The following is a 12834-nucleotide window of genomic DNA, read 5'->3' on the forward strand; positions in this document are numbered from 1 at the left end:
CAGCTCTCTTCGTCGGGCACTCGGAATGTTCGCCTATTATACGAAATGGATACCCCACTTCTCCGACAAGATCCAGCCCCTGCTTCACGCGAAGTCATTTCCATTGGAGGCAATGGCTATTTCAGCTTTCAACCTCCTCAAGCGACAACTGGAAAAAGCCACCTTCGTTCCATTGATGAAAATCTTCCTTTCGTGGTTGAGTGCGATGCATCAGATGTGATGATCTCTGCTACCTTGAATCAAGGTGGTCGACTCGTTGCATTTCTGTCCAGAACTTTGCAGGGTAGCGAGCTCCATTATCCTCCTGTCGAGAAGGAGGCTACGGCCATCATCGAAGCGGTACGTAAATGGAGTCATTTTACACTTATAACTGATCAGTGCTCCGTCGCCTTTATGCTGGATAACCGGAAACGCACTAAGATCAAGAATAACAAAATACAACTCCGGAGGATGGAATTGGCCGCCTTTGGCTACACCATACATTATCGACCCGGCAATGTGGCCCCGGATACCCTCACGCGGGCATTCTGCTCTTCTATGTCAACTTTGACTCTTGCGGATCTTCATACTGACTTATGCCATCCTGGCGTTACCCGTATGTTGTACTTTGTGCAATCTAAAAATCTCCCATTTTCTACGGAAGATGTGAAAAGAACACACTCCTCCTGTAGAATTTGTGCGGAATTAAAACCGCAATTCTTCCGTCCATCGGATGGCTCGCTCATACACGCTATGCAGCCTATGCAGCAACTCAGCATTGACTTTAAAGGGCCATTGCCTTCCTCAACGCGAAACACCTACTTACTATGGTGGACGCATATTGACGCTTTCCCTTTGCTTTCCCCTGTCCTAATATGCTTACTTCCACAGTGATCAAATGCCCTGATCAAGTCTTTTCCCTTTGCGGTATGGCCAATTTCATCCACTCTGATCGGGGTCCCTCCTTTATGTCAAGCAAACTCAAAAGTTATCTTTCCCAACGGGGAATCGCCACAAGTAAAACTACACCGTACCATCCCATCGGTAACGGGCCGGTTGAGAGATACAACGCTATCATTTGGAATGCTGTTCGTCTTGCACTGAGGTCACGCAACCTACCAGACCAGTGGGAAACTATGCTCCCTGACGTGTTGCATTCCATCAGGTCTCTTCTTCCTACGTCCACCAATGTCACACCTCATGAGCGATTCTTCAGGTTCCAGCATCACTCCACTCATGGGATGTCCCTATCGTCATGGTTGGCAGCTCCCGACCCCGTGCTGCTCCGAAGATTCGTCCGATCTAAAAATGATCCCCTCGTCGACGAGGTAGAACTCACGGACGTTAATCCCACGTACGCACACGTGCGGTACCCTGATGGCCGGGAGTCCACCATTTCGCTCCGGGACCTGGCTCCCTGTCCAGCCGGTCCCACGGACCCAACTGATAGAGGGACCCACGGTGATGATGCTGACACTCTCTGCGCTCCCTCGAAGATGATGCCCTACCTGGGACATCGAGAGATCTGCCGGCTGCCCCACTGGATCCACTCGGGGAGCCGAGCGCTCCCTGTGGGATGGCCACCCGAGGCCAGGACGCTGGTCAATCCCCGGCTATCAAACAGGATGAAGGCAGCTCTGCGCCTGTGGGGACCTGCACCCAGAGTCACGATCTACCCAGCCACCCTCGGGTCGATCAGGGCAACACGGGCCCTGTCGATCCACCGGTATGGATCAAGCGGCCCAGGGACCAAGACACAGTCTGGGGAGACGTGCCTTCCAGCGATAAATAAAGATCTAAAAGACTGCGGCTATTCATGGTCTGCCGAATCCGTTAGGAGGAAGTCATCGGACTTCCAAATCTTTTTGGCAGGAAGAATGTTATAAATCACATCATCATAAAGAAAATACTCATGAAATAACACTGGACGGCCAGCTGGTGGCGCCGTCCAAGGAGTATAAATACTCGGGCATGGGCCCAGCTTGCCCAGGGACATTTTGTAAGACAGGAACTAGTGAAGTACAACTAGACCTCCATGTTCTGAAACAAGTTGATTAAAGCCTTGCTTTATACTCAAACCAAGTGCGTAGTGAGTTTTCTTACGTCACTTCCCATCTCCCTCCCCTTCCCCCATCTCCCTCCCCTTCCCCCATCTCCCTCCCCTTCCCTCATCTCCCTCCCCTTCCCTCATCTCCCTCCCCTTCCCTCATCTCCCTCCCCTTCCCTCATCTCCCTCCCCTTCCCTCATCTCCCTCCCCCCATCTCCTTCCCCTCCCCCATCTCCTTCCCCTCCCCCATCTCCTTCCCCTCCCCCATCTCCTTCCCCTCCCCCATCTCCTTCCCCTCCCCCATCTCCTTCCCCTCCCCCATCTCCTTCCCCTCCCCCATCTCCTTCCCCTCCCCCCATCTCCTTCCCCTCCCCCATCTCCTTCCCCTCCCCCATCTCCTTCCCCTCCCCCATCTCCTTCCCCTCCCCCATCTCCTTCCCCTCCCCCATCTCCTTCCCCTCCCCCATCTCCTTCCCCTCCCCCATCTCCTTCCCCTCCCCCATCTCCTTCCCCTCCCCCATCTCCTTCCCCTCCCCCCATCTCCTTCCCCTCCCCCCATCTCCTTCCCTCCCCCCATCTCCTTCCCCTCCCCCCATCTCCTTCCCTCCCCCCATCTCCTTCCCCTCCCCCCATCTCCTTCCCCTCCCCCCCATCTCCTTCCCCTCCCCCATCTCCTTCCCCTCCCCCCATCTCCTTCCCCTCCCCCCATCTCCCTCCCCTTCCTCCCATCTCACTCCCCTTCCTCCCATCTCACTCCCCTTCCCCCCATCTCCCTCCCCTTCCCCCCCCATCACCCCCCCCTCCCCCCATCTCCCTCCCCTCCCCCCATCTCCCTCCCCTCCCCCCATCTCCCTCCCCTCCCCCCATCTCCCTCCCCTCCCCCCATCTCCCTCCCCTCCCCCCATCTCCCTCCCCTTCCCCCCATCTCCCTCCCCTTCCCCCCATCTCCCTCCCCTTCCCCCCCATCTCCCTCCCCTTCCCCCCATCTCCCTCCCCTTCCCCCCCATCTCCCTCCCCTTCCCCCCCATCTCCCTCCCCTTCCCCCCCTCTCCCTCCCCTTCCCCCCCCATCCACCCACCCCTTCCCCCCCACACCCACCCCCTCCCCCCCTCTCCCTCCCCTTCCCCCCCCTCTCCCACCCCTTCCCCCCCATCTCCCTCCCCTTCCCCCCCATCTCCCACCCCTTCCCCCCCCATCACCCTCCCCTCCCCCCCCATCACCCTCCCCTTCCCCCCCATCTCCACCCCTTCCCCCCATCTCCCTCCCCTTCCCCCCATCTCCCTCCCCTTCCCCCCATCTCCCTCCCCTTCCCCCCATCTCCCTCCCCTTCCCCCCCATCTCCCTCCCCTCCCCCATCTCCCTCCCCTCCCCCATCTCCCTCCCCTCCCCCATCTCCCCTCCCCATCTCCCTCCCCCATCTCCCTCCCCTCCCCCCATCTCCCCCCTCCCCCCATCTCCCTCCCCTCCCCCCATCTCCTCCCCTCCCCCCAACACCCCCCTCCCCCCCACACCCACCCCTCCCCCCATCACCCTCCCCTCCCCCCAACTCCCTCCCCTCCCCCCATCTCCCTCCCCTCCCCCCATCACCCTCCCCCTCCCCCATCTCCCTCCCCTTCCCCCCATCTCCCCCCCTTCCCCCCATCTCCCTCCCCTTCCCCCATCTCCCTCCCCTTCCCCCCATCTCCCTCCCCTTCCCCCCCCATCTCCCTCCCCTTCCCCCCATCTCCCTCCCCTTCCCCCCATCTCCCTCCCCTTCCCCCCATCTCCCTCCCCTTCCCCCCCATCTCCCTCCCCTTCCCCCCCCATCTCCCTCCCCTTCCCCCCCCATCTCCCTCCCCTTCCCCTCCATCTCCCTCCGCTTCCCCTCCATCACCCCCCCTTCCCCCCACTCCCTCCCCTTCCCCCCATCTCCCACCACCCCTTCCCCCTCCCCCCATCTCCCTCCCCTTCCCCCCCCATCTCCCACCCCTCCCCCCCCATCTCCCTCCCCTTCCCCCCCATCCCCTCCCCTCCCCCCATCTCCCACCCCTTCCCCCCCATCTCCCACCCCTTCCCCCCCATCACCCACCACTTCCCCCCCATCTCCTCCCCTTCCCCCCATCTCCTCCCCTTGCCCCCATCTCCCTCCCCTTCCCCCCATCTCCCTCCCCTCCCCCATCTCCCTCCCCTCCCCCATCTCCCTCCCCTCCCCCATCTCCCTCCCCCATCTCCCTTCCCCCATCTCCCTCCCCTTCCCCCCATCTCCCACCCCTCCCCCCATCTCCCTCCCCTCCCCCCATCTCCCTCCCCTCCCCCCATCTCCCTCCCCTCCCCCCATCACCCTCCCCTCCCCCCATCTCCCTCCCCTCCCCCCATCTCCCTCCCCTCCCCCCAACTCCCTCCCCTCCCCCCATCTCCCTCCCCTCCCCCCATCTCCCTCCCCTTCCCCCATCTCCCTCCCCTTCCCCCCATCTCCCTCCCCTACCCCCCATCTCCCTCCCCTTCCCCCCATCTCCCTCCCCTTCCCCCCCATCTCCCTCCCCTTCCCCCCATCTCCCTCCCCTTCCCCCCATCTCCCTCCCCTTCCCCCCATCTCCCTCCCCTTCCCCCCCATCTCCCTCCCCTTCCCCCCCCATCCTCCCACCCCTTCCCCCATCTCCCTCCCCTTCCCCCATCTCCCTCCGCTTCCCCTCCATCTCCCTCCCCTTCCCCCATCTCCCTCCCCTTCCCCCCATCTCCCTCCCCTTCCCCCCCATCTCCCTCCCCTTCCCCCCCATCTCCCTCGCCTTCCCCCCCCATCTCCCTCCCCTTCCCCCCCCATCTCCCTCCCCTTCCCCCCCATCTCCCTCCCCTTCCCCCCCATCTCCCTCCCCTTCCCCCCCCATCTCCTCCCCTTCCCCCCCATCTCCCTCCACTTCCCCCCCATCTCCCTCCCCTTCCCCCCCATCTCCCTCCCCTTGCCCCCATCTCCCTCCCCTTCCCCCCATCTCCCTCCCCTTCCCCCCATCTCCCTCCCCTTCCCCCATCTCCCTCCCCTTCCCCCATCTCCCTCCCCTTCCCCCATCTCCCCTCCCCTTCCCCCATCCCTCCCCTTCCCCCATCTCCCTCCCCTTCCCCCCCATCTCCCTCCCCTTCCCCCCCCATCTACCTCCCCTTCCCCCCCATCTCCCTCCCCTTCCCCCCCATCTCCCTCCCCTTCCCCCCATCTCCCTCCCCTTCCCCCCATCTCCCTCCCCTTCCCCCCATCTCCCCTCCCCCATCCCCCCCCCATCTCCCTCCCCTTCCCCCCCCATCTCCCTCCCCTTCCCCCCCCATCTCCCTCCCCTTCCCCCCCCATCTCCCTCCCCTTCCCCCCCCATCTCCCTCCCCTTCCCCCCCATCTCCCTCCCCTTCCCCCCCATCTCCCTCCCCTTCCCCCCCATCTCCCTCCCCTTCCCCCCATCTCCCTCCCCTTCCCCCCATCTCCCTCCCCTTCCCCACATCTCCCTCCCCTTCCCCCCATCTCCCTCCCCTTTCCCCCCCATCTCCCTCCCCTTCCCCCCCCATCTCCCTCCCCCTTCCCCCCCCATCTCCCTCCCCTTCCCCCCCATCTCCCTCCCCTTCCCCCCCATCTCCCTCCCCTTCCCCCCCCATCTCCCTCCCCTTCCCCCCCATCTCCCTCCCCTTCCCCCCCCATCTCCCTCCCTCCCCCCATCTCCCTCCCCTTCCCCCCCCATCTCCCTCCCCTTCCCCCCCCATCTCCCTCCCCTTCCCCCCCATCTCCCTCCCCTTCCCCCCCCATCTCCCTCCCCTTCCCCCCCATCTCCCTCCCCTTCCCCCCCCCATCTCCCTCCCCTTCCCCCCCCCCATCTCCCTCCCCTTCCCCCCCATTCCTCCCCTTCCCCCCCCATCTCCCTCCCCTTCCCCCCCATCTCCCTCCCCTTCCCCCCATCTCCCTCCCCTTCCCCCCATCTCCCTCCCCTTCCCCCCATCTCCCTCCTCTCCCCCCCATCTCCCTCCCCTTCCCCCCCCATCTCCCTCCCCTTCCCCCCATCTCCCTCCCCTTCCCCCCCATCTCCCTCCCCTTCCCCCATCTCCCTCCCCTTCCCCCATCTCCCTCCCCTTCCCCCCATCTCCCTCCCCCTCTCACCATTCTTCTCCCCCCCCGCCCCCCAACCCACTCCCCCACCTCTCTTCCGCCACCTCTTTTCCCCCACCCGTCTTCCCCCCACTCCTCCTCCCCCCGCCTCTTCCCCCCCACCCCTCTTCCCCCCCACCCCTCTTCTCCCCGCCCCGTCTCCCTCATCCCCATCCCGTCTCCCCCCATCCCCGCCCCTCTTCCCCCCCCCCCCCAATCCCCGCCCCGTCTCTCCCCATCCCCGCTCCATCTCTCCCCATCTCCACCCCGTCGCTCCGCATCTCTTCCTCCCGCCCCATCTCTTCCCCCACCCCTCCCGCCCCCGTTCCCACTTCCAACCCAGTTCCCACTCCCCTCCCCCCTCCGTTCCCACTCCCCTCCCCCCTCCGTTCCCACTCCCTTCCCCCCCTCAGTTCCCACTCCCTTCCCCCCCTCAGTTCCCACTCCCTCCCCCCAGTTCCCATGCCCTCCCCTCCATTTCCCACTACCTCCATTTCCCACACCCTCCCCCCTCAGTTCCCACTCCCTTCTCTCCGCAGTTCCCACACCCTTCCCCCCCTCAGTTCCCACTCACTTACCCCCTCAGTTCCCACTCCCTTCCCTCCCCTGTTCCCACTCCCTCCCCCCCTCAGTTCCCACTCCCTTCCCCCGCATAGTTCCTGACATGAATCTTGTCATTCATGTGGAAATGACTTATGAAGTAATACTGGGTGGCCTGCTGGTGGTGCTGTTCAGGGAGTGTATAAATACTCGGCCATGGACCCAGTTTGCACAGGACATTCTTTAACAGGAACTAGTGAAGGACACAACTAGATCTCCATGTTGAAAAACAGTTGATTAAAGCCTTGTTTAATACTGAGACCAAGTGCCTAGTAGTTTTCTTACGTCAGTTCCCACTCACCTCCCGCCCAGTTCCCACTCCCTTCCCTCCCCGTTCCCACTCTTCCCCCCGTTCCCACTCCCTTCCCTTCTCCCCCCAGTTCCCACTCAATCCCCCCCAGCTCCCACTCAATCCCCCCCAGTTCCCACTCCTCCCCCCCAGTTCCCAGACCCTCCCCCCCCAGTTCCCATTCCCTTCCCTCCCCGTTCCCACTCCCTTCCCCCCGTTCCCACACCCTTCTCCCCCAGTTCCCACTCCCTTCCCCCCCAGTTCATACTCCCTTACCCCATCCCCAGTTCCCACTCCTTTACCCCGCCCCCCAGTTCCCAATCCTTTACCCCACCCCCCAGTTCCCACACCCAGCCCCCCAGTTCCCATTCGATTCCCCCCCAGTTCCCGCTCGATTTTCCCCCCCCAGTTCCCACTCCGCACTCTTTTCCCCCCCCCCCCACTCTTCCCTTCCCCCTCTCCTTGGTTCCCTTTTACCTCCCCAGTTCCCTCTTCCCTCCCCGGTTCCCACTCCCCTCTTCCCTGCATTGGGAGTGTTATGGGTCAGGGGCTCAGGCAAGCTATTTAGCCAACAGAAATAACATGACATGGCAAGAGTAGACAAACACAAGAGATACAGATGACTTTTACAGTGAACTTTAATTGATTCTAAAATCTTGTAAAAGCAAGAACAAGTATGAATACTTGATACACAAGATTAAGTATGAATAAAGAAGTCCCAGTACTCCAGCACTCTTCTTGTCACACCTCCAATGTTCTAGCTCTGCACCTTCCCTCTCACCAACTCGTGTCCCAAGTGCTGCAGTTCTGTTACTTCTTAGTTTAATTTATAAAGGGCCTTGCTCGTCCCAGTTCCAGCTACAAGCCCTACTCCCCAAATTTGGGACATTGTTAGGTGTTGCTGCAGACTGGGAGCCGGAGTTTTAAGCATGCAGAGAGACGTTCCAGGATCAGCTGATTTGCCAAGTGCTGGTTCTGTTTCTTATAATTGAAGCAGAGGAACATAGGATTACACGGGGAAGATCTGACCCTGACTGAGTTACTTGTATATTTTTTTGTGGGGGGGGAACATTTCTTAAATGGATGAATCCTCCTCAAATGCTGCCTCACTCTCTTTTCCTCTATCCTCTCCTGCTCCTCCACCTCCATCATAATAGCATACAAAGGCACTGAAAAATCCCATGCCTGCTCCTAATCAGCTCTCACTGTGGGATGGGGAGCAAAATATTCCAAGCGTCCATCAAACCCACAGGCTGTCAGAGACAATCCAAAGCTGTCTAGGCTGAAAGCAAAAGAAATTGCTGAAAAAATACAATCCCAGCTGCAGTCTTCCGACTCAAAAGTTCCTCACTTCCACTGTCTCAACTGATTCTAGCAAAAGATGTTTCCCATTCTAACTTTCCCGTAGTGCAGTGTGAGTGTAATCCATGGCACCAGTGTCACTGGCCCTCATTTAAATATATTTTAGGTGCTGGCTTCATAGGCAGGAATTTGGGTCCATAATTTTTAGGGTGAAGACCGGCTGAAAATGCTTTCTGCCCCGAGTTGCAACCCGCAAAAAAGATTTGCCCCAATTTTAGGTGCCTAAAATGCCAAAAACAGTACAGACTGTCAGGGTCTATATGCTTAAGTCCTGGAGTGTGGCTTGAACCTTCTGACTAAGAGGTTTGAGTGTTATGAACTGAGCCTCCACCTGGACTCCTTGCTGTCACAGTTGTGGAATTTAATCCCCAAAGCAACAGTAAAATATCTAGTATACCATTTATTAAAAATGGAATTTGGCTTATTCAGTCATGAGCAGCTAGAAATCGGTTTGCCCCCAAAAATGGGCATGGGGGTTGCAATACGCGATCAACCCGTGCCCATTCATGGGAATGTAGGCAGCACACTTACTTCATGCTGCCTGCTCAGTTCCATGATTGTGGCGTGCAGCCCAGTGCTGAATGCACTACTGAGTGGCTGAACGCTCAGCAGGGGGCCCAAGTTCATGCGAGGCTAGCTCCAATTAAAGACAGCCTGCACTTCTTAAAGACAGCCTGCACTTCTTAAAGGGGAGGTGCATTCTGCCTGCAGCAGGTGATTCAACTGGCTGGGGAACAGAGTCCAAACAACAAAAAGGACTACTGATGTCACAACAGGGGAGAGAGCGTGCTCCAAGGTTCTCCGATGCAGCCCTGGAGGCCTTGGTGCAGCAGGTGTACACGAGAAGAGAGGTCTTGTTTCCACAGGGGGCCAGGAGGCCCTCCAGGCAAATGCGCAAAAGGCATTGGGAGCAGATAGCCATCATGGTGAATGACAGCAGTATAGCCATGAGGACCTGGACTCAGTGCAGGAAGAAGTTTAATGACCGCACACGAGTGGTCAAGGTCAATTAATTCATCTTCAAATGCCATATCCTACCATCTGCACCATGAGCCTCACACACTACTCAATACACCACAACCCCATTTCTCACCTACCAACAATCTCTACCAAACATGACTCATACCTCACATTGATAGCTTCACCTCACCCTCACACACTTACCACTGCTGCAAGCCCCACATCTCACAGCTTGCACACACTGTCAGCTAATCAACCATAACAGGCATATCACCCAAACACATTGCACCACACTCACTGACACACTTCCCTTTCTCTTGCAGGACAAGGTAGCTCACAACTGGAGGCAACAGGACCTAACCGGCAGGGGACAGGCGCACCTGCATCATCTAATCCGGATGGAAAAGACGGTGCTGGCCATTATTGGGAGGGCCATTGCTGAGCCTGTGACCAGTGGCAGGGTTGAAACAATAAAAGATGATAGTATCCTCATACGTAATCCACCTTCTCACATCCCACTTCCCTCTCATCCCACAATCTCTTCTGATTTACAAGCTGCAGATGGTGTAAGCATGCACCTCTTACTTTCCGCCCCCTCCTGAACACCACAACCTTACCCTTGTGCCTTTCTCCTTTCAGATAGCCAAGAACTACCACCTAGCCAGGCACCGGTGAAGGAGCAGGAAATAGAAGAGCACCAAGGCACTGACACTCTGCGTACTTTAGAGCATAGCTAGACATGAGATCTGCATGTGCTGACCCACCCGGCACAAGTGGCCTGCAGCCAGAGCAGGGGGAAAGGGTAGCACAGCTACCAGCTCCCCAGAGGGGGAGGTCGCACACAAGTTCTGCTGCAGAGGACTCAGATGAGGACTTCGATGGGGCGGCCTACAGAAGAACGCTGATGAGCATGCTCAATGAAATTCTTGGTGCATTGGCAGGCCTGCCAGAAAGCCTGAGTGCAGTGTCAAGGAGCATGGAGGAGTCCGGCACTAACCTTGCACAGGACTTTGTGCAGAGTTTGGAGCCCATGATTTTCAGCATGGAAGTGATGGGCAACTCTATTAGCGCACTTGTGGACCCAACCATGATGCAGCGTCTGATGGCCGATGCCTCAGCTTCCATTGCAGCACAAGGTCTGAGTGCTGCAGACTTCTGTCATGAAAGCTCAGACTGCTCTCATGCAGGCTCAGCTTGCTGCCACGCAATCTCAGACTGCCACCTTGATGTTATCTGAAACATGCCATAGACACACCTATATTGCTATAATAAAGCAGCAGATTTTCTGACTCACTATGAGCAACATCATGAGAAGTCTGATGATAAATAAAATTGCACAACAAAGAGAATGAAGCATCCCAAAAGTTTCAAAACTTACAGGTGATTTCTAAACCACAAAACAGAAGCTCTATCACACTAACTAGCAAATGGACACTAACAGGTTTAGAGATGTGGCTTTGGGGTTGCTTTTTGGCTGATGAGAGCAAGAAGTAAGTGACAAGAATGCCTGTAACTAAATTAATGATAACTGTTTACATGGTAAAATCCAAGTATAAATGCTTACATAGGACGTTTCAATGTTAAATGTTGATGTAAAAGTGCAAATAAAATAATGACAACAGGAAATAAGGTTTTGTGGACAGGAAGAGCCCACATGTATATGGTTTTTAATAATAAACCTACATTTCCTATGGCATTATGCACAGTATGTCAGAGAATAAGGTCTCTCTCTTGCCTGTCTCTGCTGTCTGTTGCTGTTTCTACTCTTCTGCTTGTCTTTCTCTCTTTGCTTCTGCTCATCTTTCCCTGACGCTTTTTGCCTCTCCCTCTTATTTTTAAAAAATGTTTTCTTTCCCTTTGGCTAGAAGATGGTGAGTGATATGGTGTATGTGCGGCAGGGAAAGGAGACACCAGGCTGCATACAGGGTGGGGTGACAGAGTTTCATGTGGTCTCAGTGGTTCCTTTCTCATTCCCTCTCCATTAGTTGTGTTTATCCCCACCTTCTTCTTTCGCATCCCCACCCTTCACCTTCCCACTTTCTCCTCCCCTTCCCTTCCTACCACCCCCATATTCCCATTAGTACTCTTCCTTTTTCAATATTCACTCAATCCTTGTATCCTCACCTTAGCTCTTAATTAATATCATTTAAGCTCTTGCACTGAAGTTATCATCTCTGACATTATCAAGCTTGCAGGAACACACCCTTTTTATGGGGTAATTGAGATTGTAAACATTCCAACAATTCCAAGTAATAATTCTGTTGGAATTTACTAAATTCCTCCACTCTCCTCAAGTTAGATAATCTTGGCAATAGCTGGAAATACTCCCCTTCTCCTAGGCAATGAAGCTGAGGCAAAAAAGAACATCTTCAGACTTTGGAAATCCAGCTGAGTCAAGCAGTTCCCTCTCAAGGTAACTCTTTTTGAATATAGACAAAAGAACTGAACTGAGGCGGTGTATACAAGTGAGTTGTCACAGAGTAACATCCTGCGCTTATTGCAAACTATCACAAGTTTGCTTTTCCTTGTCTCAGTCATCATGGTAGGTTGAAAGTTTTGCTTCCTTGTCTCTTGTTTACAAGGATTTCCTGTGTCAGATTTCTGTAAGACCATAGTTTGAATTATAAGTTGCTTGTACTTCTCCCATACTGCAGTATGAAAGTACATGCTAAGCAAGCAGTGGGCTGTTTCTCCACTGCCAAGACTGCACAGGATAAGCTTCTATTAGCTTAGATGGTTCAGCCCAATAGATGGTGCTTAGATGGTTCAGCCCAATATACTATGAAGTGATACATTGCAGCATTGCGACTTGCAGCAAGTACTTGGCATTGAAAGCTGCCTTTTAGCTTACCAGCACAGCATTCTTCTGGTCAGCCATTTTCTTCCTGACCCGTATCCAGGGTCTGCTGTGTACTGTGGAGGAGATTTTCCTGGGTGTGTGCCCAGGTACCATGATTCACCAGTGAATATTGGAAAATCATGGGAGTGGGTTCCTTTACAGTTGCGCTGAGACCCATCCGATTTTCCCATATTTGCTGTGCACAGGCGATCCTCTGTACCTGAGCACAGACCCAAGAAAACCTGAGTTTTTGCTCTTTCAAAAATCTGCTCTCAAGCTTGCTGGACCAGTGCTTTTTGGGAGGGTGTCCTTCTGTACTATATAGGGCAACCCTCACTTCCGAAGTAAGCACTTCCATTGCTTTGTCATCAAAACTGGCCATTTGTTCTTTTGGCACCTACATTTTTCAGAAAAATAATGGGAGTAAACTCTTGACCTCTCTTCTGTGCAAATAGAGGTTTAAATGTCTTGGTAAACAATTTTAATCAGTTCTGTAGCTCCACTGGTCACAAGAGATTGCACAATTTATGCTTGCAGCAAAAAGGCAGCAGTATCAGGGGGTTGGTGAACATGGGAGAATTCTCCCCAAAACCTTTAGAGGGAAAAGTTCGGTTGATTTGCGCCTGGGGCGCTAACAGGGCACAAAGCAACGAGTGTCCGG

Source organism: Somniosus microcephalus, chromosome 2, assembly GCF_052327205.1.
Source record: "Somniosus microcephalus isolate GS21.2 chromosome 2, FLI_Smic_1.0, whole genome shotgun sequence".
In the NCBI taxonomy this organism is placed as follows: domain Eukaryota; kingdom Metazoa; phylum Chordata; class Chondrichthyes; order Squaliformes; family Somniosidae; genus Somniosus; species Somniosus microcephalus.